This window comes from Chiloscyllium punctatum, chromosome 12 (assembly GCF_047496795.1).
Source record: "Chiloscyllium punctatum isolate Juve2018m chromosome 12, sChiPun1.3, whole genome shotgun sequence".
Taxonomy (NCBI): Eukaryota; Metazoa; Chordata; class Chondrichthyes; order Orectolobiformes; family Hemiscylliidae; genus Chiloscyllium; species Chiloscyllium punctatum.
The window spans coordinates 2,304,106-2,329,172 of NC_092750.1; the positions used below are offsets into that span (position 1 = coordinate 2,304,106).

Genomic DNA, 25,067 nt, shown 5'->3' on the forward strand with positions numbered 1-25,067 from the left:
TGAGCTGTTTGTCTCGTTTCATCCTGGTAAGCTGGCTTCACTCAAAGCTGACCAGTGTTGTGTCTTTATAGCGGGGTGCAGAAGTGGGGGAGCTTTCTGACTGCAACAGCTTATTCAGCTGGTAAGGGAACACATTAGGAAGAAACTATGTGATACAGCAGCAAATCAGATAGCACTCAGTGTAAGGCACCTCATAGATTCCTTTTTGGATCCTAAAATGAACGAGACGTTAGATTCCGCTATTTAGCTGAAACACCAGGAGTTTTGCAACTTGGAAAACATAATGTGGCAACTTTTTAATTGGACAAGGCAATGTTGTTGGAGCAGTGAGATTAGTATACTATTGCGTCAAGGTGGCACCTGGAGTTTTGAGTTCAGGAAACATGGCCTGATGACAGACTTCAGATTGGTCCACCTCTGTAAATACTGAGCAGCCAGAGACCTTTAGCACCAGCCATTAGAAAACATCTCTCTCTCTCTCTGTCTCTCTCTCTCTCTGTCCATTCTCTCAGTGTAAATGAAAGGGCAAAGAAACCAAGAAATGTGAATACGCAAGTTCTTTTCCCTTGGCTAGGGAAGTCAGAACGAGGGAGCATAGGTTTAAGGTGGGGGGGTGGGGGGTGGGAAAGATTTAAAAAGGACCTAAAGGGCAACTTGTTCATGCAAAGGGTGGTACCACCGGGGGTGTATCTGCCAGTGGGAGGTGGCTCAATGCATTCACATTCGCTACTTGGCCTCCTGCAGAGTGTTCCAATCTGCAAGGATATGAACTTAGTATTAGAATTGGGCTTGAAGCTATGGACGCAATTACTGCATATCTTTCATTTCAGTTTCTGTCTTTTCCAGACCATGATGCTCCTTCTCCACTAATGGTTTCTTGCTCATTTGTAATGGGATAGCTGAGGAGTGTGAACTGACCCAAAACACAAGAGCAGGAAATGTGAATTGTCTTAACACCAGTTTGGAAGTTATAATCCAGTAGATCCATTGCTCACTGTGTGACTGTGATCACACTGTTTGTCCCTCTCACTACCCCCTCTCACTTACAAATATTAAGTGCACCTATTTCTTTCTCGTTGTGTTTATCCAGCTTCCCCTTAAATGCCTCAATATTATTTACCTCGACCATTCCCTATGGTAATGTGTTGCCCATTCTCTGGTTGAGGAACTTCTTAATTCCTTAATCCAGGTCAGTGTTGGTAATGCTGGAGCTTAAGGTGGGATCAGTGTGGACTAGCTTTGAACCAAGAATCTTCTGAACTGTCTGTGTGCCTCAGTGTCACAGCAGACAATGCAATTAACCCACTGGTGCAGAACCCATAAAGGGCTTCCTTGCCTTTTGGATGGGGGCTGTTATTTAAATAACAGAGACATTGAGAAGCTGCAGAGAGGACAAGAGGCTGGATGAGCTCAGAGCTATTCCTGATGCCTGCTACAGGACAGAACTAACAGAATGTAACTGGTCGTCAGGCAGGCAGCCAGCTCTCTGTGATAGCAACAGGTGTCACATGTCTGTCAATGCTGAGGACAGCCTTTCATTCAAAAGCCATCAAATCTCCCATCAGACAGTAATTCAGAATGTTTTCCACATGCACCTTTAAACCAGACTATGTCTTTCACTCTGCCATTTGTCTCAAGTGCTGGAAGACAGTACAGGGTGAGCCCTCTCAATATCTGGCTGATGCCTCCAACTATTTTTATTTTTATTCATTTATGGGCCAGCATTTATTACCCCCATCCCTAATTGCCTAGAGGGTAGTTATGAGCCAACTGCATTGTGTGGGTCTGTAATGATGTGTAGGCTAGACCAGGTAGGGATGGCAGATTTCCATCCCTGAGTGAACCAGATGGACTTAACAACAATCAGTGATGGTCTCATGGCCACCATTACTGATGATGAGATTTATATTCTCAGTATTTTTTTATTAAAACCAGAGCAAGGTAACTTCTACAGAAAGTGTTCCAGCCATGCAAGCTCCTGACTATACTCACACACTCTGCAACAATACTCACTGAACTATCATCAGGAGAAGGAGCACAGGCTGTTTCCCTCGTTCCCTTACCCGGGGAAAGACGTTGCTTAACATCTCATTCTAAACACTTGATGTTTCATTGATCTGCCCAAATTCCACACGATATAACACTTTAAGCAGAGGCAGTTCAACCACTGTTTACTGTCCACACAAGCCTCACTTAGTCCTTTCACCTCACCCTATCATCCTAGTCTTCTCTCTCTTTCTCCCTCAAAATCTCAATGTCATTCAACCACTCCCCAAAGGAATATATCTGCAAACTCACCACTCTCTGGATAAAGACATTACCCTTGATTTTTTAAATGGGATCTATTCATGACTGACCTGTATTAATGATCCCGACTTTTGGATTTCACCACAAGTGGAACTTCTCCTCTGCATCTATCCTATCAAACATCTTTATGATCTCTATTTCATCTCTCAGTCTTTTCCTTTTTAAGGAAAGGGCTTCAGTCTATTCAATCTTTCTTCTCAGTCTAGCATCATCCTTATAAACCTTTCTGCACCTTCTCCAGTCTCTCTATAACCATAAGACATCAGAGCAGAATTTGGCCACTCAGCCCATCAAGTCTGTTCTGCCAAATGATCATGGCTGATATGTTTCCCAATCCCATTCTCCTGCCTTCTCCCCATAACCCATCATCCCCTTACCCATCAAGAACATATCTTTGTCTTAAAGACACTCAATGACTTGGCCTCCCCAGCCTTCTATGGCAATGAATTCCACAGATTCCCCACCCTCTAGCTGAAGAGATTCCTCCTGATCTCAGTTCTAAAGGGGCATCCCTTCACCCTGAGGCTGTGCCCTTGGGCTCTAGTCTCTCCTATTAGTGGACCACCTGACCAAGGACCAGCGCTCCAAAAACTTGTGATTTTAAATAAACCTATTGGAGTATACTCTGGTGTTGTGTGACTTCGACTTTTGTCCACCCTAGTTCAACACCAGCATCGCCACATCATGGCTCCTCATATAGTCAGATGTCATCGAGATTTATAGTCCAAAAGGTTTATTTGAAATCACATGCTTTCATAATACTGCTCCTTCGTCAGTTGAAGTGTTCCTCATATTCAAGCCCTTCATCCCCAGCACCATTCTTGTAAGCCTCCTCTGCACTTCCCCCAAGGCCAGCACATCCTTCCTTAAATATGAGAGCCAAAACTGATCACAATATTGTAATTGCGGTCTGTCCAGAGCCTTATACACAGTCTCAGCAGTGCATGTCTGCTTTTGTATTCTAGCCCTCTTGCAATGAATGCTAATGTTGCATTTGCCATGAATGCAATGAATGCATTTGCCTTCATAATGTCCAACTGAACCTGCAATGTTAACCACAAGAGAATCCTGAACTAGGTCTCTCAAGTCCCCTTGTGATTCAGATTTCTGAAGATTTTCTCCATTTAGAAAACAGTCTACACTGCTACTCTTACCAAAGTGCGTAACTTCACACTTTCCCACCCTGCATTCCATCTGCCATTTCTTTGCCCCTTGCTCAGCCTGTCCAAGTCCTTCTGCAGCCTCCCTGCTTCCTCAACACCACCTGTCCCTCCTTCTATCTTTTGTGTCATGTGCAAAATTAGCAAAAGTGCCCTCAGTTCCTTCATCCAGATCATTAATGCATCACGTGAATAGTTGTGGTCCCAACATGGACCCCTGCGAAACTCCACTAGTCACCAGCTGCCTTTCTGCAAAAGACCCCTTTTATTTTTATAAATTAACCAAAAGGTTTATTTGAAATCACATGCTTTCATAACACTGCTCCTTCGAAAGTTGAAGTGTTCCTCATATTCAAGCCCTTCATCCCCAGCACCATTCTTGTAAGCCTCCTCTGCACTTCCCCCAAGGCCAGCAGTGTTCTAAGATTCTCTCACCAAGATTCTACACAAGTTTAGCAGAACCCTTCTGCTTTTCAATTCTTTTCCTTGCAAAATGAATTCCAGAATGTACTCTTTCTGCTTTGCTAAACTATGTGGCAGTTTTTAATGATTTATCATTCAGTCCCCTAAGTCCTTCTCCCACCCCCAATCTCACTGTGCCTCATATATTGTCTAATAATAACCATTTCTATGTATAATACAATGATCTAACTCTTGGATATATTAAACCCGTATCTCCAGTCATAAAAATACACATTCAGGAGCCAGCTGCCAAATTCCTTGTCAGTTTTTGGACATTTTCTGAGACACAGCCATCAACATAGCACAGATCCTAAATCCAAGGGCTGGAGTAAGCATTTTGAGACCAGTATCCTGAGACTCTCAGCCTGTGCTCTCTTCCCAGTCAACACTGCCTACCCCATCCCTTCCCTTCCTCACAACTTGTCCCCGGACACTCTCATCCCAGACAAATATGGAAGATACGGTCAGGCTGAAATGTTTTCCGTGACTTTTTGACTATTTCTGAGATGCTCCCACACTATGATAACCATCGACTGTTTGTTTTCTTTTTTAAAAAATGGAATTTGGTCTGAACATAAATATCCTTCATCGGAAAATTCCATCCCCTAAAATACTAAACACATGAGAACAATGAACTTCTCAGGCAGAGGTGAATCTGCTCCTGGATCTTTTTTTCCATCATGACCCATTTTCCTTTCATTTCAAAACAGCCGATCTCACAGACCTTCAACCAGCATTTCTGATTTGCTATTGGACAGTGCATTACCATGGCTTCACCCTATCAATAACATACTGGATCACCAACAACAACTTGCACTTTTACAATAAAGTAAAACTTCAGATTGTCAAACAGAATTTGATACCAAACCACATCAGGATAATGAGCCGACTGACCTAAAATCTCAGCAAGCTTTGAGAAGTCTTTTAAATGATGTGGAGACGCCAGTATTGGACTGGGGTGTACAAAGTTAAAAATAACACAACACCAGGTTATAGTCCAACAGGTTTAATTGGAAGCACTAGCTTTCGGAGCGCTGCTCCTTCATCAGGTGATTGTGGAGAATCTTTTAAATGAGGTCAGGTATCAAAGAATCAGACTGGAGGCCTGTGACCAGTGGAGTGCCACAAGGATCGGTGCTTGGTGCTCTACTTTTTGTCATTTACATAAATGATTTGGATGCGAACATAAGAGGTACAGTTAGTAAGTTTGCAGATGGCACTAAAATTGGAGGTGTAGTGGACAGCGAAGAGGGTTACCTCAGATTACAACAGGATCTTGACCAGATGGGCCAATGGGCTGAGAAGTGGCAGATGGAGTTTAATTCAGATAAATTGGAGATGCTGCATTTTGGGAAAGCAAATCTTAGCAGGACTTATACACTTAATGGTAAGGTCCTTAGGAGTGTTGCTGAACAAAGAGACCTTGGAGTGCAGGTTCATAGCTCCTTGAAAGTAGAGTCGCTGGTAGATCGGATAGTGAAGAAGGCGTTTGGTATGCTTTCCTTTATTGGTCAGAGTATTGAGTACAGGAGTTGAGTTGGCTGTACAGTACATTGGTTAGGCCACTGTTGGAATATTGTGTGCAATTCTGGTCTCCCCCCTATCGGAAAGATGTTGTGAAAGGGTTCAGAAAAGATTTACAAGAATGTTGCCAGGGTTGGAGGATTTGAGCTATAGGGAGAGGCTGAACAGATTGGGGCTGTTTTCCCTGGAGCGTCGGAAGCTGAGGGGTGACCTTATAGAGGTTTACAAAATTATGAGGGGCATCGATAGGATAAATAGACAAAGTATTTTCCCTGGGTCGTGGAGTCCAGAACTAGAGGGCATAGGTTTAGGGTGAGAGGGGAAAGATGTAAAAGAGATCTAAGGGGCAACTTTTTCACACAGAGGTTGGTACGTGTATGGAATGAGCTGCCAGAGGCTGGTACAATTGCAACATTTAAAAGGCATTTGGATGGGTATATGAGTAGGAAGGGTTTGGAGGGATATGGGCCGGGTGCTGGCAGGTGGGACTAGATTGGGTTGGAATATCTGGTCAGCATGGACGGGTTGGACCGAAGGGTCTGTTTCCATGCTGTACATCTCTATGACTCTGTGACTCTATCCAAGGATATGGGGTAGGCAATAGACCCGACCCCACAACTAGAGAACTAAATCACAGCCCTACTCAAAAAACTTCAGATATCTGGAGAAATAAATAAGATCGACTTCCAAAAAATGAAACCAGACGGATCCAACACACCACGCATCCACAGATTACCCAAAATTTACAAACCATGAGCCCCCCTCAGACCCATAGTCTCGCTCCCTGGAACACCAACTTACAGACTGGCCAAGGAGCTACACCAAAGACTGAAACACTGAGTAGACTCACCCCACTCCATCTACTTCATCCAAGAATTCCTGAAGACCATCAAACACACCAAGATAGAAGAGGATGAAATAATGGTCTCCTTTGATGTAATAGCCCTGTTTACATCCATCAACATTAACCTGGCCAAGGAAACATTAACTACATTATTAGAAGGCCCAAAGACACAAACACCAAACACCACCAACTTCATGAGCAAGGACAGTATTGTCAAGCTAGTGGACTATGCCTTACCACCCATTTCACCTTCAACAACAAAACCTACAAGTCAACGGAACACCCATGGGATCTCCAATATCAGGGTTCTTAGCAGAGACAGTAATGCAGGGGCTTGAACAAACAGCTCTGCTGACCATCCAACCCAAACTTTGGGTCCGCTACGTGGATGACACCTTTGTCATCACTAAACAAAACAAATTAAAGGAAAACTTCAAGGCTCATCAATAATACCCTTACTGGCATAAAATTCACTAAAGAGGAGCAAAACAACAACAAACTGCCAATCCCAGATATCACAGTCGAGCGAACAGCCAATGGGGAACTTCAAACCAGTGTCTACCGGAAAACAACACATACGGAACAAATATTGAACTACAGAAGCAATCATCCCAATACCCATAAAAGAAGATGCATTAGAACATTATTTCAACCACACACTGCAACAGAAAGGAACTACGCAGAGCAGAGGAAAATCATTTATACAGTGTATTCAAAAAGAACACAGTCCGCTGATATCTCAGCAACAAACCCAAACAAGCTGACAAAACACATCCAGAAACCCTCACCACTCTCCCCTACATCAAAGACATCTCGGAAATGACTGCCAGACTACTCAGACCCCTTGGCATCATGGTAGCCCACAAACCCACCAACACACTGAAACAGCAGCTAATGAACTTGAAAGACCCTATACAGACAACGGGCAAAACTAATGTCATTGACAAAATACCAAGTAAGGACTGTTACAAACACTACATTGGATAAACAGGCAGAAAACTAGCCACCAGGATACATGAACACCAACTAGCCACAAAAAGACATGACCCACTCTCACCAGTATCCTTACATACAGATAAGGAAGGACACCACTTCGACTAGGACAACACATCCATCCTAGAACAAGCCTAACAGAGACACGCACGGGAATTCGTAGAAGCATGGCATTCCAACCGGAACTCTATCAACAAACACATTGATTTATGCCTCATTTACCACCACCTGAGAACAAGAACAGGAAATGACATCACCACAGGAAATGATGTCACCAACCCAAGAAACCCTAAATACATAATCAAAAAGCGGGCATCACCACCAGTGCTTCATCCGGGGGCTCACTGAAGATGTTACCTAGTATGGTGATGAAACATCTGAAAATGAACCTTCCCGATTAGCAAGTAAATCTACATCCAGAGCCTATTCCTGCTTCAAATTCCAATGTTTCTGTATAAGAGAGTTGGAGAGGGAGGAAACCTGAGAGACTAGACCCATGCAGCTTAAAACATGGCCACCAACAAGAGTGAGATTAAAATCAGGAATACTCAGGAAACCAGGACTGGAACAGCATCAAGATCACCAAGAGTCCTGCGGCTGGGGGAGGTCCTAAAGATAGGGAGGGGTGTAGAGGCTGGAGGAGGTTACAGAAATAGTGAGGGTCAAAGGGCTGGAGGAGCTAACAGATGGGGGCAGTCCAAGGGCTGGAGGAGATGATAGTTTGTATCAACATAATGGATTGCTAAAGGTTAATACAAACATGTTGTCAGTGACTGAAGGTGTATTCAAGGATGAGTAAAGCTTCAAGCTTTTCCCTGGAATGCTGCCTTCTTGACCCACTGCAGTCCATGTGCTGTAGGGTAGACCCACAATTCCCTCAGGGAGGGAATTTCAGGATTCTGACCCAGTGACATTGAAGGAACGGCGATGTATTTCCAAGTCAGGATGGGGAGGGGCTTGGAGGGAACTTGCAAGGGGTGGTGTTCCCATGTATCTGCTGCCCTTGTCCTTCTAGATGGAAGTCATTGTGGGTTTGGAAGGTGCTGTCTGAGGATTTAGATTAGTTTCCCTGCAGTGTGGATACAGGCCATTTGGCTCAACACTGACCCTCCGGAAAGTAACCCACCCACTCAGATACAATTCCTTCTGACTAACGCACATAACACTATGGGCAATTTAGCATAGTCAATTCACCTGACCTGCACATCTTTTGACTGTGGGAGGAAATCAGAGCACCCGGAGGAAACCCACACAGACACGGGGAGAATGTGCAAACTTCACATGGACAGTCGCCTGAGGCTGGAATCAAACCTGGGACCCTGGTGCTGTGAGGCTGCAGTGCTAACCACTGAGCCACCGTGCCACAGGATCCTTGGTAAATTTCTGCAGTACATCTTGTAGACAGTTCAGCAGTGCTGCTACTGAGCATCAGTGGTGGAGGGAATGGATTCTTGTGGATGTGGTGAACAGTTGCACTAATACAGACCAAGAATCTCTCAGATTTGATCTCCACTCTTCCAACTAATTTCCAACTAAACAACTTACAAAAGCTTGTAATTATATAGCACCTATAACATTGATCACACTGCATCTTAGGAAAGCTGTCAAAGCAGAAGACTTACCAAAACAGTCCCAATGTCGAGGAACTTGAGTTAATGTGCAGAGTCTAGATTGTTCGATGGAGATTTAATAGATGGTTTTATAAACAGTTTTGAGAAAATAGATTGTGAGGAGTTGTTTGCAATGACAAGAGAGTTGGCAACCTGAGGACACAGATTTAATAACTGACAGAAAAACCTGAGAGCGGGAGAGAGAGTCATGATCATGGAGTCATCCAGCACAGAAACAGACCCTTTGGGTTAACTCGTCCATGACAACCAGATGCCAACCAAGGTTCCCAAACCACTCTAGTCCCATTTGCCTAAATTTAGACTATATCCCTCTAAACAAATCCTATTCATGTACCTGTCCAAATATCATTAAAATGTTGTAACTGTACTTGTATCTACCACTTCCTCTGGCAATTCATTCCACATACGTACCACCCTCTGTGTGAAAATGTTGCCCTAATGTCCCTTTTAAACCTTTCTCCTCTCACCTTAAACCCAAAGCCTCTAGTTTTGAATTCCCCTGGGGAAAAGAGCTTTGCTATTCACCTCATCTGTGCTCCTCATGATTTTATAAACCTCTGTAAGGTCACCCCTCAACCTCTTATGACCCAGCCTATCCAGCCTCTCTTTATAATTCAGATCCTCCAGTCTTCGTAGAGAGAGGAGAGAGTTTTATTACACAGCGAGTTGCCATCTGGAATATACTCCCTGAAGAGGAACTGAAAACAGATTCAACAATAATTTGGAAAAGGAGAAAGTTGCAGAGCTAGAGATATTGTGTTGTCCCTTTCTGTAACAGACACATTTCATAGCTTGTTTCAATGAGGTGAAATGAAACATCAATGTTACTGTTTGATTCTGTATTTAATTTGTGTATGGGTTGTAGCTATCGCTAGGAAGGTCAGCTTTCATTCTCCATTCTTACTGGAAATCTGGAATAAAATCAGGAAGTGTTGTAGAAACTTGTCAGGCCTGGCAGCAGCTGTAGAGAGAGGAATAAGATTAACGTCTCAAGTCCGATATCACTCTTCTTTGAAACACAGTGGAGTTTCTGGGACATGTAATGTTTTTCTTCCTAATTGCCTTTGAAATGACTCTCTGCAGAGGCCAATATCCCGTCACCAAGTCAGTCTTTATTTACATGTGGACTTTGAGGACTGACCCTGAAGAGGCAGTTCCCAGAGTGTCATTATCGTTGACACTACTCTTTTTATCCACCAGCCAGGGTTCTCTGATTGGACTATGGTAATAGCCCCAATCAAGGAACTCCTATGCTATGAGGTCCAGCGAGCTGATCTCGTTACTTCATCGTTTGAAATGAGTGGTCTCTTCTGTCATTGCAGAGGACAGGCAAGGGGTAACCACATTGCTGTAGATCTGCAGTCACATGTAGGCTAGCCCCAAAAAGATCAGGATATCCAGCAAATCTTAACAATTGGCAGTGGTTACATTATTAGTTTAGCTTTTAGATCAAATTTCACCAGCTGCCTAGGTGAGATTCAAACCCTCAGCCCCACATCATGAACCTGGGGTTCTGAGTTACTAGTTCAGTGACATTACCATTAAACCACAATTCTCACAGTCTCTGAACAGAGAAAGAAGGAAAAGGATTTACACACAGAGGATAGGGACTGATGGTGAAAAGGATGGGAATTCAGTGGGCGGTTGGCCAGATGGAAACTCATGGTCATTAAGTCCTGCGTGACCCCAGCGTCACCTCTCTCTGTCTCCAATTTTACACTGAGAGATCAAAAAAACCCAAAACCATCAAGAGCTGGAGGGGTTTAGCCACATCGCAGCACAAGATGGACAGATAATGGCATCAGTGAGGGCAGCTATGAGTCTGATTACAAACATTCTCTGAACAACCCATTCCTTCATCACTAAATAACCTCAATACAAAAGCCAACACTTGGTGAATTCCATTACCTCACAGAGGCTTCTTCAGAATAATTTTCCACCCTCTTCAGAAACCAGAGTCTCTATTGTTCAAACAGGATGAGGCTACTCAGCCCTTCCACCTTATCTAATATTCAGCTAGATCACAGCTGACTGGTGTCTCCATGATCCCCTTCTCCAACACAGATCTATCAAAGTCCGTTTTGACGTCTTCAGTTGGTCCCCAGCCCCAACAGCTTGTTTTTGGGTAGAAGGGGAAAAGAGAGAGAGAGAGTTCCAGATGTCCACTCCTCTCAGTGGAAGGAAATGCTTCCTGCCAACTCCCCTGAAAGGCCTCCTTCAAACTTTAAGGTTCTGATCCTTCTTTGTCAAGAGCACTCACCTGAGAAAATCCTTTATATCCACTCTATCAAATCGTAAAGCATAGAAACTAACAAATACAGAATGACTCATAACTCAGAAGGAGACCATTCGGCCTGTTATATTCATGCTGGCTCTCTGCAAGAGTAGTTCTTCTTCCAATCTTTCCCGGTCATTTCTTTGAATTAACCTGTTCTGAAACGTTTGACATCCAGGGCTGGTAGGACTTTAAGAGGCTCTAGTACAGAGCTGAAAAATGTGGTGCTGGAAAAGTGCAGCAGGTCAGGCAGCATCCAAGGAGCAGGAGAATCGACGTTTCAGGCATAAGCCCTTCTTCAGGAATCCTCTTTACAACCTTTCTCCCAAATAAACAGTCTCTCCCTCCACACTCGGTCCAGTTCATCAAGATTGTGACATCTCCTCCCGGCTCTTCTCTTCTCCAGTGAAAACAGTCCTAACTTTGGCAATCCATCTTTCCAACTGAAGTCTCTCATCCCTGGAACCTTATAAACTTCTACTGCACCCTCTCCAATGCCCACATATCCTCCAGAAACAACGGTTCCTGGAACTGAGGCATAACCAGAATCTTATAACATTTGTCGTAATTTTCTTAACCAACCTAAACCCCTCACTTAGACCAGGGGTGGGGACCCTGCGGCCTGAAGGCTGCATGTGGTTTTCTAGGCCATTGAGTGTGGCCTTTTGAATGAATCCAAATTTTGCAGAACAAATCTTTTACTTTTTATTAATATGTTTTTTTTGTCCTTTATTATTTTTATTTTAATCTTAAAATGAATGTATTTAAAATACCAGAGAGTAAAATAAAATTCAACGAAATAAACCCCACTTATTGCTGCGAATCTACATTCTCCTACTTAACCAAAATCAAGATGCCCTTAAGGTCACAAATGACAGATACCCATCTAGAGGATCAGCTAAAACTGCAGACCTCCACGCTGCAACCAAATATTCAAATGCTTTCCTACAAAAAGCAGTCACAACAAAGTCATTAAAAGGTTAGTTAACTTTAGAATTAACATTTTTTTTTTCATTTTTTTTAGTTAGTTAGTACACAGTGGTTAGATTTTTACAAAGTAATGTGAATTTTGAAGAATACATAATTGAAGTTTCTTGGATGCGGCCTTATTAGATTACAACTAACATAATGCGACCTTCCAACATGAAAAGGTTCCCTGGGACCTCTGACTTAGACCAACCCTTGATTTTTATACCAAGCATTATGAGTCTTGTCTCCAGAGCTGGCCTCATGATTTAACCCTTTCAACCCCAGGATTATTGTGATGATTTGGTTTTGTTCTTTCTCGAGGTCATTATCTCCTTTGTGAGATGCCTAGGACTGAACTCAGTTCCCATCATTCTCCACAGGCAGTGTTTACCAGGATGATAGGGAGTGGGAGCAGGGACTGTGTCTGAGATCCCTCTCTCTTTATTTCTAATCCAGCTCTTCACCCTGACCTCGAGGCACAGAGAAGCTGATCCAGGAGGGAAGCCTCACGTTGCCGAAGAAATGTGAATCTCCAGAACAGGTCATTGTGTTCCCTTCCTGGGCCTCACTCACTCTGTCTACAATCTACACCCCCACTCTAGAGCCAACGCTTCCTCACTAATACACCTTTATAATCCACCGAGGTTGTGTGACACAAGCCCATTGTCCAGAAAACCAGCCAGTGAGCCCAATGTCCTGACCTTTTAATCTCCATGGTAACTCATTCTCTGCAATTTAGATTCATTAAACTCCCTTTAGGGGCCATCAAGTGTTTACAGTGGGTGATTAGAGAGTTAATGTGTGCAGTGTCCAAATATTGAATTAAAATCCTCTACTATGCTGAAAAGGCAATGCTAGATAAAGAGGAGCAGCTCATGCACTGAACTGAGAGACAGAAAATCCAGCAGTGCTGGGTACACAGAGGTTCCAATTCAACTGTTTGTAAAGACCATCTGTATCAAAGCAAATCAAGTCAGAGAGATGTCAAGAGGTTTGGATAGAACACCTAATTTTTTTACCAGAGCACAGAAATCTCACAGTGAGGGCTTCCAACTGTAGAAAACAACCATTTTTTGGGTCAACTTCAAACACTTCCAGGACAGGGACAGCACGGGGTTAGATACAGCGTAAAGCTCCCTCTACACTGTCCCCCATCAAACACTCCCAGGACAGGGACAGCACGGGGTTAGATACAGAGTAAAGCTCTCTCTACACTGTCCGCATCAAATACTCCCAGGGGAGGGACAGCACGGGATTAGATACAGAATAAAGCTTCCTCTGCACTGTCCCCATCAAACTCTCCCAGGACAGGGGGTTAGATACAGAGTAAAGCTCCCTCTATACTATCCCCATCAAACACTCCCAGGACTGGGACAGCATAGGGTTAGATACAGAGTAAAGCTCCCCCTACACTGTCCACATCAAACACTCCCAGGACAAGGGGTTAGACACAGAATAAAGCTCCCTCTACACTGTCCCCATCAGACACTAGTGTACAGGGAGGGCCAGCTTCAAGAGCACAGAGGGGACAAAAGTCTTAAAGTTGGCCCTCATCCCAGTTATGATCGGAGGAAATGTTTCATTTCACGCAGCATTTGAGATGATAATAGACGTGCGGCTTGAATCAGATTGAATACAAGAGCAGGAAGGGCAAGGAGAGGGTGGGCAAGCCTTCCGTTTCCTGCAGCTGGACTCAGTGGGAAACATTCTTAGAAACCCTGCTGTTTTCTCAAGCTGGATTCCTGTCGGTCTTTTTCCATGGCTCTGTCGATTTTACAGTCTTGAAACGATCAGCGTGGTGGAAATTTACACAAAAACAACAATTTGTAATGGTGAAGCATCTCTAACATAATCCCCCATCCAAGGTGCTTCATGGGTACACCATGGCACTGAACCAGGCAGGAAGAGATTACGATGCATGTCAGAAATGTTTGCTGAGAAAGGTTGCCTTGTCCAACAGGAGATGAGGGAAACAAATAGGATTCAGGAGGAAAACCCCAGAGCTTAAAGCCTAGGGAACAAACAACACAGTTACTAACAGTGGGGCAATTAAAATTGGTAATGCTGTAAAAGCCAGAACGTGAGAGTGCTTTGAGGCTTGTGGGGCTGGAGGAGATTACAGGGAAATGAAAGGATGGAGCCACAGAGAGAGCTGAAAGTAAGAATAGCATTTTTAAAATCAAGCTGTTGGTTTACCAATCACTTGGTATAGGTCAAGGAAATCACAGGTAATGGGTGAATGGAATCTGGTTATGACTGACAGTTGAATTTTAGTTTCAAGTTTCCAGAGGGCATTTAAGTGGGATGCCAGTCAGGAGTGTGCTGGAATAGTCAGCATTGAGAGGTAACAGAGGGACACGTCAGGGTTTCAGCAGCAGATAAGCTCAGGCAGTGACAAGATCAGAATAGGAGCCCTCTTTTAATGCAATGGTAGTGTCCCTACCGTTGGATCAGGAGGTCTGGGCTCAAGTCCTATCCACTCCAAACGTGTGTAATAACAGCTCTGAAGAGGATGATTAGAAAAATAGGCAGTCTTAGTGATGACCCACTGATCAGAAATCGTCACATGATGTTACAAACAGGTGAGTTCAGGCTTGGATTGTTGCCAGGGAGAGGGAATTGGTCGCTGAGGAGCAGAGTTTGGGGTTGGGCCTGAGAACAATAATTTCAGCCTTGCCAATATTGAAATGGGAGGAACTTTGCGCTCATCCAGTGCTGGATGTGAACACTGGGATGATATTTCCGAGACAGTGCAGGAGTTGAGCTGAAGCTCCAGTCCGTGTGGAAACAAATGCTGTGCTTTGGATGTGAGGCTGCTGAGGGCAGCAAGTGGATGCACAAGGATTGATCTTTCTGGAACCAGAAAACTGGGATCCAGCTGACTGATCTTCACATTACAAATATAAATAAAGCTGCCAGTTATCATCTGTTGGAGTGAACTAGGAATTACAGCCTGAGGATTGAATCCCAGGTCAATAGAGCTGTTGACTCCCTGTTGAATCCCAGTCACAACAGTGAGTGGCTGACTGTCTAATAGTGCTTTCTGTTGGTCAGGCTGTCACCTTTAATTGTTGTAGCAGTTTCGTAACAGTTCCTACCCTACTGTTGTTAGAATACTGAATGGACTCTCAAACTCTTAACATTCACCTGTACCTGTGTTTTTGTTTTTGCTGCTGTTTACCTATTATTTACTATCTGTGCTGTTTAAGTCTGTGATCTGCCTGGATTGCTCGCAAGACAAAGCTTTTCACTGTGCCTCGGTACACGGGACAATCAATTCAATTCAATTCAATTGTATCTCAGTGAAGGGTTGGATTTCCACGTTAAAGAGAGATTTGAAAATACAAGCTGTTGTCACAAAGCTGGCGCTTTGAGTAAAATGACGATCGTGACTACCTGGTCAGGTCCACGTCCCCCCCTACAACTCACCCTCCCATCCTGGTACCTTCCCCTGCCACCGCAGGAACTGTAAAACCTGTGCCCACACCTCCTCCCTCACCTCCATCCAAGGCCCTAAAGGAGCCATCAAAGTTTTACCTGCACATCCACCAATATCATTTATTGTATCCGTTGCTTCCGATGTGGTCTCCTCTACATTGGGGAGACTGGACGCCTCCTAGCGGAGCACTTTAGGGAACATCTCTGGGACACCCGCACCAATCAACCACACCACCCTGTGGCCCAACATTTCAACTCCCCCTCCCACTCTGCCGAGGACATGGAGGTCCTGGCCTCCTTCACCGCTGCTCCCTCACCACCAGACACCTGGAGGAAGAACGCCTCATCTTCCGCCTCGGAACACTTCAACCCCAGGGCATCAATGTGGACTTCACCAGTTTCCTCATTTCTCCTTACCCCACCTCACCGCAGTTCCCAACTTCCAGCTCAGCACCGTCCCCATGACTTGTCCTACCTGCCTATCTCCTTTTCCACCTATCCACTCCACCCTCCTCCTTGACCTATCACCTTCATCCCCTCCCCCGCTCACCTATTGTACTCTATGCTACTTTCTCCCCACCCCCACCCTCCTCACTTATCTCTCCACCCTTCAGGCTCACTGCCTGTATTCCTGATGAAGGGCTTTTGCCCGAAACATCAATTTTCCTGCTCCTCGGATGCTGCCTGAACTGCTGTGCTCTTCCAGCACCACTCTAATCTAGAATCTGGTTTCCAGCAGCTGTAGTCATTGTTTTTACCATCCAGTGTAATGGCAGAATCTCAGTGGTTAGAATGTACAAGATCCCATCCCTGTCAATACACAGTGACCTACCCTCGGGCATTAGGGTGTTACTTCACAGTGCCCTTGATTAGGGACCGAGATGCAGATAGAGAGAAGGACAAAAGGAAAATGAGATAAAGCTGGTAAAAGAGAAATGGAGAGAGCAAGACAGAGAGTCCAATCCTGGAACATCTTTCCTAACAGCACTGTCGGCATTGTTAATATTTGATTAATCATATTTTTCAATTTGTTAATGTCTTTATTTATGGCTAAAAATAAACAGGAGGGTCTCTTGTAGTGTGGTGATAGTGTCCCTACCTCTGACTCAGGTTCAAGTCCCATCTGCTCCAAAGGCATGTAATAATTTACCTAAACAGAAAAACATCTCTTAGAAAATACCTTTAAAAGACAGGTGGTGGCTATTAATTATAGAAGAAGTATATAGGGAGCAGAGGACATTTGTGGTGCTGTGGTAGTGCCCTATCTCTACTAAAGCAGTGTCATTATTTGAATCATACAGCACAGAATAGGCCCTTCAGCCTATCAAGTCAACACCAAAGATATCTTATATACACTGGACCCACTTTCCAGCACTGGGGCCATAGCCTTGAATGTCCTGACATTTCAGCTGCTCATCCAAGTACTTTTTAAAGGTTGGGAGGTTTCCCGCCTCAGTGACACTGCAGCACATTCCAGACCCCTACCACCCTCTGGGTGAAAAAGGCTTTTCTCAAATCCCCTGAAAACCTCCTGCCTTTCACTTTAAAATGATACCCCCTTGTTATTGACCCTTCGACTAAGGGGAATAACAGTTTTCTATTCACCCTTTATCAGGTCCTCCTTTAATCTTCTCTGCTCCAAAGATAACAATCCAAGCTTATCCAGCCTCTCTTCATTGTTAGGCAAAAGTGAATACCACAGATGCTGGAAATCCAAGTCTAGATTAGAGTGGTGCTGGAAAAGCACAGCAGGTCAGGCAGCATCTGAGGAGCAGGAAAATCAACGCTTCGGGCAAAAGCCCTTGACTCTTCATAGTTAAATTGCTCCATCCCCAGGTAACATCCTGGTGAATCTCCTCTGCACTCCCTCCAGTAAAATCACATCCTTGCTATAGTGCAGTGATCAGTACTTCAGGTGTGGCCTCACCAAATTCCTGTACAGCTCCAACATCACCTCCCTGCTCTTATAATCTATACCACGATTGATAAAAACAAGTGTCTCATATGCCTCCTTAACTACCTATTAACTTGTCTTGCCACCCTCAGAGATCTCTCTGTTCCTCTGAGTTTCCTAGTGTCCTGCCATTCATTGATTACTCCCTTGTGTTGTACCTTGTCCAAACTCCATCAATTATAACTTTGGGCAAGCGCAGTCGATTTTCCTGTTCCTCGGATGCTGCCTGACCTGCTGTGCTTTTCCAGCATCACTCTAATCTAGAATCTGGTTTCCAGCATCTGCAGTCCTTGTTTTTACGCAGTAGATAATGGTACAGTCACATGATCCCGGTTATAAGAAAGTCGTGTGATAGCAGCAATGGGACCGGAATCACATTATAGCCAAGGAAAGTTCACTTTCTACAAATAATGATCTAAGTTCTTCAACTGCGTTGAAGAAATGTGCGTTATAGCAGAACCAACTGTATTGTCACTGGATTAGTAATCCAGGTAATGATGCAGGAACACAGTTTACAGTCCAATCATGGCAGATGACAGCACTTGTATTTTCAAAAATGAAGAGTAATTAACTCATGAAACCATTGCAATATAAATCCATCTGATTCCTGAGTGCCCTTTCAGGGCTCTTGTGGTGAAGGGGTTGTGTCTCAATCCCTGGCCAAAAGGTTGGAGTTTCAAATCCTACTAGCCCCAGAGGTGTGTCATAACATGCCAGACTGATCTAAAATAATTTATATACAGGAAGGATTGGATGGGTGACAAGAAGAGAAAGACTGAGGAAGTCAATAAACTGTCTCCATAAATGAAGACATAATGTGTTTTGATTTCAATTTTCCCAAACAGCCTGGAGTCTATTAACAGATATGATGACTCAACATAGACTGCAACAGTTCAATTGTGGGAGAGGGGGAGAAACCTGTTCACCAGCATCTTCTCCAGGGGGTTAGAGACCAGCATTAATTGCTGCCCCCAGCCAGTGACACCCACATCCTATCAACAGAGGAACACAAGAGGACAATACAAAACAGAAACATGACAGCAAAAGAAAGGCAGACAGCAACATAGAAAGTGTGAGAGGAAGAGAGACAGCTAGATTGCAAAGGACAAAAAGAAAAAGAAAAAGACACTCCTGGGAGTGAGAGCATTACCAGCTGCTAGAGTTGAGTTGGACATCCTTCTCAGTGAATCACTTTCCATTCCACAAAAGCTGCTCATTCACAGAAATCTGGATGATGTGGGTGGAGGGTTGAGCTCGGAACAGCAAGGGGAAACTCAGGGACTGAATAGCGTGATGTTCCAGTGAGTGTACGGAGAGCAGACATGGGGCTTCAGCACTGCATCAATGTCAGATGTCCATGCAGCAGAGATCAACACCATCTCAATGTATGTTTCAACGAAGCACAAGAACCAATTTGACTGCTCGGTCCTACCAGACACTCTCCAATAAACCTCCCCCCCGCTCTCCCTGTTCCTCTCCACTGCTGGAACTGCTGAAGGAACTTGGGATAAAATTCCCCTGCCTGATACATGGTCCCCATGATCACTGCTCAGGGTGCATTAGTAAGTGTGTGCCATTCTTATCCTAGTAGTGTTTGATGGGGGACAGTGAAGAGGGAGCTTTACTCTGTATCTGATCCCATCCTGCCCCTGTCCTGGGGGTGTTTGATGAGGACAGTGAGAGGAAGTTTTACTTTCAGTTGAAATGAGTAGAGAGGGCTTTACCCTGTAACCAACCACATGCTGTATAAGTGCTGGGAGCGTTGAATAATCCCAATGATCATTGCTCAGGGTGTATGTGCCATTCCTGAGCTGGGAGGGTTTGATGGGGCATGAGTAGAGGGTCAGCCAGGAAGGGAGGTTCTGGCTAAGATTCTGAACTATTTCATGTGTGTATAATGCACCTGGCAACTTAAGACTGTGCAGGAGACCAGAAGCATCACATTCCTCCTTGTACTATCATGTAACCTTTCCCCTCTTCCGCTCTCTCCTCTTCCCTCTATTACCTCCTCCCCCAAATGGTTCCCATCCTGTCCCTCATTCTTTACTTGCCTTACTCCTTCCATCCCAACCCATCCCATTGTCTTGTTCTTCCAACCACTTCCTCACCATTATTCTCAAATAAAATGAAGACAATCACTTGAGGCCACAATATGATCTTTTTGTACATTTAGATAAATCCTCAGGCTGTGTCTGTGTAGGCAAAACTGATTTGGACAAACATTGCCCCATTCTCATTTAAAAAAAGTGGTCATGGAGACAGCCAATCTCTGATAGATTTTTATGAAAACTCCCTGACCAATCAGAATCTCACTGCCTGATCTGTGAATGAAGATTGACAGTTAACTGCATTTCCATGGCAACTATGGCCCAACCCCAGCACTCTTGTGTCATTCTGCAGGAAATGCTGTCTCTTTTTGTTCTAATTTGGAGATGCCGGTGTTGGACTGGGGTGTACAAAGTTAAAAATCACACAACACCAGGTTATAGTCCAACAGGTTTAATTGGAAGCACTAGCTTTCAGAGCAACGGTCCTTTGCCTGATGAAGGAGCGTCGCTCCGAAAGCTAGTGTGCTTCCAATTAAACCTGTTGGACTATAACCTGGTCTTGTGTGATTTTTAACTTTTTGTTCTAAGTCTATTTCTTGCTACTCAAGATGAAAACGTTCAGCTTCTTGTCTCGTTTTTAGCAATGCACAAACCAAACTGTTTGGATTAAGAATATGTAATGAGCAGAATTTGACTCTGATGTCCAACACCTGAACTGGCTCACTGCAGTTTTACTGAGACAATTTGTGAATATGCAGAGTTGAACCATACTGTTTCTGTACACTCCCTCTGGGAAAGTAAGTGGAGCAGGACATATGTACCAGGACAGACAGGAACATCACAGAGAGATCAGGCTTCTAGGAAAGCCAGTCAGGGAAGGGGCAGTGGGAACGTGTGTCCAGGCTGACTGAGAGAGGGACTGGCTGGGGGAGGTGGAAAAAGAGAGACAGACAGAGAGATGACTGAAAGACAGCACAGTTAGCGCAGGATTTCCTTCAGCTTTTCCACCTCAAGTGGTTCGGCTTGTTTAGACACCAAGAGTAACTGTTTATTTAATATCACGCTTTGGAACATAACAAATGCTGGGGAGATTTCTTTGGAGGAGAGAGTTTTTCTGTTCAGCTAAACAATCCCTGGATGAGTGCAGCTCCAATGAAACTCGAGCAGCTCAATACCATCCAGGACAAAGCAGCTCCTGCTCAGCACCAACACCATAAAGGAGCAGCTGTGTGTACCACCTACAGGATATACTGGAGTGACTCACCAAGACTCCCCCAACAGCACCTTCCTAACCCATGATCATTATCCCCTGGTACAGTGCTCCCCCAATACCATTTGGAGCTTTGTAAATTGTTGTGGCGCCCGCTCTATGGCTGTGAGTGGGGTGGGGGTAGATGGTGACCTGTGGGAGTGAGGACAGGGCGAGGGGGGGTGGTGAGAGGGAAAGCTGAGAGAGGGGATGCAGTGAGGGTTGTGGGTAAAGGGATTCTCTGCACCAACTGACCAGCAGCTCCAACAGACCAATAGATCAGAAGTGGGCATTGCCAAGACAACAGGTAAGGGGTACAGTGGGAACCCCGACAACTGGGAAAGTCAGAGCATTTGGTATTGGGTAGCCCCTAAGCAGGGGCAAGAGGGTGGGGCCTGGGTAGGTTTTAATGCTCGGGGAGGAAAGGAGGGGAGGACTACCTTCTGGGACTGCAGAAAGGGAACAGTCCAAAGGGTCATACCCCAACCTTTTCTGACGTCAATTTCAAAACATTTTAAAAAGTGCTGCCCACACCTGACTGTGCCAGCTATATTTTGACATGGGCAGAGTAATCTGTTTTTAATTCATTGCACCTTCTGAATTGCCCAGAGGGTAGTTAAGGGTCAGTACAATCACTGTAAGTCTGGAGTCACCTGTAAGCTGGACTGGGTGAGGATGGTAGATTTCCTTCCCTAAAGGACAGGCGTGAGCCAGGTGGGTTTTCCAAAAATTAGCAACACTTTCATGGTCATCATGAGACTCTTAGTTTCAGAACTGAGTTCCAATTCCACCAACTGCTGTCGTGGGATTCGAACCCAGATCCCAAGAACCTGGGTTTCAGGATTGATAAAATAATGATAATGCAATGAGGTCATCATCTCCGCTAGCATTGGGTTCAATTCAGCTTGTAACGAGTAAAAGTGACACTTAATTACACCTCTTGTATAATGGGTGGGAACGTGCACCCACCTGACTTTATACACATCCCCCACACACCCTGCAAAAACACCCCCCACAACAGCTCATACTACAGTCACAAACAGAGAGAGCAATTGGTCCAGAAATATCTCCTACTGAGGAAACTAGCAGCTGGATTTTCGAGATGGTCAATGAACTGCCAGCTCCCCTCTCAATGCCCCTCAGAGTGAGGGTTCAGGAAATGCTACTATGTCTGACAGCTGTTCAGAACGATTTCAAAACAGAGTCCAGCTGGAGAGCCGCTCATACACGTTCAGCCCAGGAATGCACTGATGGCCTAATAAGCCCTTCTCTAAAATCAACCACATTCCATGGTACAGCATAGTATTACCCACACTCATTCGACACTCACTGCATGTCAACTCAGAGACAAAGAAAGCACATCAAGTGGGTAATTGTCTCTTCATGAGTCAGGACAGCAAAGCTAGAAACAGATTAAAACAGTCACTGACCTGTCCCCACCAGTACTGTACCCCAGTGTCATACAGCAAAAGACCTGTCCCCACCAGTACTGTACCCCAGTGTCATACAGCAAAAGACCTGTCCCCACCAGTACTGTACCCCAGTGTTATACAGTGACAGACCTGTCCCCACCAGTACTGTACCCCAGTGTTATACAGTGACAGACCTGTCCACACCATTACTGTACCCCAGTGTAATACAGTGACAGACCTGTCCACACCATTACTGTACCCCAGTGTTACACAGCGACAGACCTGTCCCCACCAGTACTGTACCCCAGAGTTATACAGTGACAGACCTGTCCCCACCAGTACTGTACCCCAGTGTTATACAGTGACAGACCTGTCCCCACCAGTACTGTACCCCAGTGTTATACAGTGACAGACCTGTCCCCACCAGTACTGTACCCCAGTGTTATACAGTGACAGACCTGTCCACACCATTACTGTACCCCAGTGTAATACAGTGACAGACCTGTCCACACCATTACTGTACCCCAGTGTTACACAGCGACAGACCTGTCCCCACCAGTACTGTACCCCAGAGTTATACAGTGACAGACCTGTCCCCACCAGTACTGTACCCCAGTGTTATTCAGTGACAGACCTGTCCCCACCATTACTGTACCCCAGTGTTATACAGTGACAGACCCGCCCCCACCAGTACTGTACCCCAGTGTTATACATTGACAGACTTGTCCCCACCAGTACCGTACCCCAGTGTTATACATTGACAGACCTGTCCCCACCAGTACCGTACCCCAGTGTTATACAGAGACAGACTTGTCCCTACCAGTACTGTACCCCAGTGTTATACAGTGACAGACCTGTCCCCACCAGTACTGTACCCCAATGTTATACAGCGACAGACCTGTCCCCACCAGTACTGTACCCCAATGTTATACAGCGACAGACCTGTCCCCACCGGTACTGTACCCCAGTGTTATACATTGACAGACCTGTCCCCACCAGTACTGTACCCCTGTGTTATACATTGACAGACCTGTCCCCACCAGTACTGTACCCCTGTGTTATACAGTGACAGACCTGTCCCCACCGGTACTGTACCCCAATGTTATACAGCGACAGACCTGTCCCCACCAGTACTGTACCCCAATGTTATACAGCGACAGACCTGTCCCCACCGGTACTGTACCCCAGTGTTATACATTGACAGACCTGTCCCCACCAGTACTGTACCCCTGTGTTATACATTGACAGACCTGTCCCCACCAGTACTGTACCCCTGTGTTATACAGTGACAGACCTGTCCCCACCGGTACTGTACCCCAATGTTATACAGTGACAGACCTGTCCCCACCGGTACTGTACCCCACTGTTATACAGTGACAGACCTGTCCCCACTGGTACTGTACCCCAATGTTATACAGTGACAGACCTGTCCCCACCAGTACTGTACCCCAGTGCCATACAGCAAAAGACCTATCCCCACCAGTACTGTACCCCAGTGTTATACAGTGACAGACCTGTCCACACCAGTACTGTACCCCAGTGTAATACAGTGACAGACCTGTCCCCACCAGTACTGTACCCCAGTGTTATACATTGACAGACCTGTCCCCACCAGTACTGTACCCCAGTGTTATACATTGACAGACCTGTCCCCACCAGTACTGTACCCCAGTGTTATACATTGACAGACCTGTCCCCACCGGTACTGTACCCCTGTGTTATACAGTGACAGACCTGTCCCCACCGGTACTGTACCCCAATGTTATACAGTGACAGACCTGTCCCCACCGGTACTGTACCCCACTGTTATACAGGGACAGACCTGTCCCCACCGGTACTGTACCCCAGTGTTATACAGTGACAGACCTGTCCCCACCGGTACTGTACCCCAGTGTTATACAGAGACAGACCTGTCCCCACCGGTACTGTACCCCAGTGTTATACAGCGACAGACCTGTCCCCACCAGTACTGTACCCCAATGTTATACAGTGACAGACTTGTCCACACCAGTACTGTACCCCAGCATTATACAGTGACAGACCTGTCCCCACCAGTACTGTACCCCAGTGTTATACAGTGACAGATCCGCCCCCACCAGTACTGTACCCCAGTGTAATACAGTGACAGACCTGTCTCCAACAGTACTGTACCTCAGTGTTATACAGCGACAGACCTGTCCCCACCAGTACTGTACCCCAGTGTAATACAGCGACAGACCTGTCCCCACCAGTACTGTACCCCAGTGTTATGTTGGAGCAGACATATGCAGAACTGCACTTTATCAAGACAGACCACTTAGTATAACCACAGGGAAAGTTGCACAGAGCAAACGCTCACTCTGGGCTGCCCATAGATACTACTAAAGGAGCAGTTCTCCCCTCGTTGTCTTTTACTCCCAGTTGACAAATGGTGTAGACATGAAAAATTCCTGAGGAAGGGCTTATGCCCAAAACGTTGATTCTCTTGCTCCTTTGATGCTGCCTGACCTGCTGTGCTTTTCCAGCAACACATTTTTCAGCTCTGATCTCCAGCATCTGCAGTCCTCATTTTCTCCAAATGGTGAAGACATGTCAGAATATGGACCCAAACTGTAACAGCTGTCTCATAGACTAGTCAAGCAGTCGTAGAATGTTGAAAAGACATTTGGATAAGTACATGAATAAGAAATGTTTGGAGGGACATGGGCCAAGCACAGGCAGATAACATTAGTTTGGGATTATGGTCAGCACAACTGGATGGACAGAATGGTCTATTTCCATGCTGTATGACTCCAACTATGACTCTATTTCCAAGTCAGGTT

The 25,067-nt window shown here is 45.2% G+C and overlaps 1 protein-coding gene across 2 annotated transcripts in view; it reads right to left on the reverse strand.

The window, feature by feature from the left end:
* Positions 1-25,067, reverse strand: part of lamb2 (laminin, beta 2 (laminin S)) — a 212,105-nt gene that overhangs the window by 185,738 nt on the left and 1,300 nt on the right. The gene's annotated exons all lie outside the window — the stretch shown is intronic.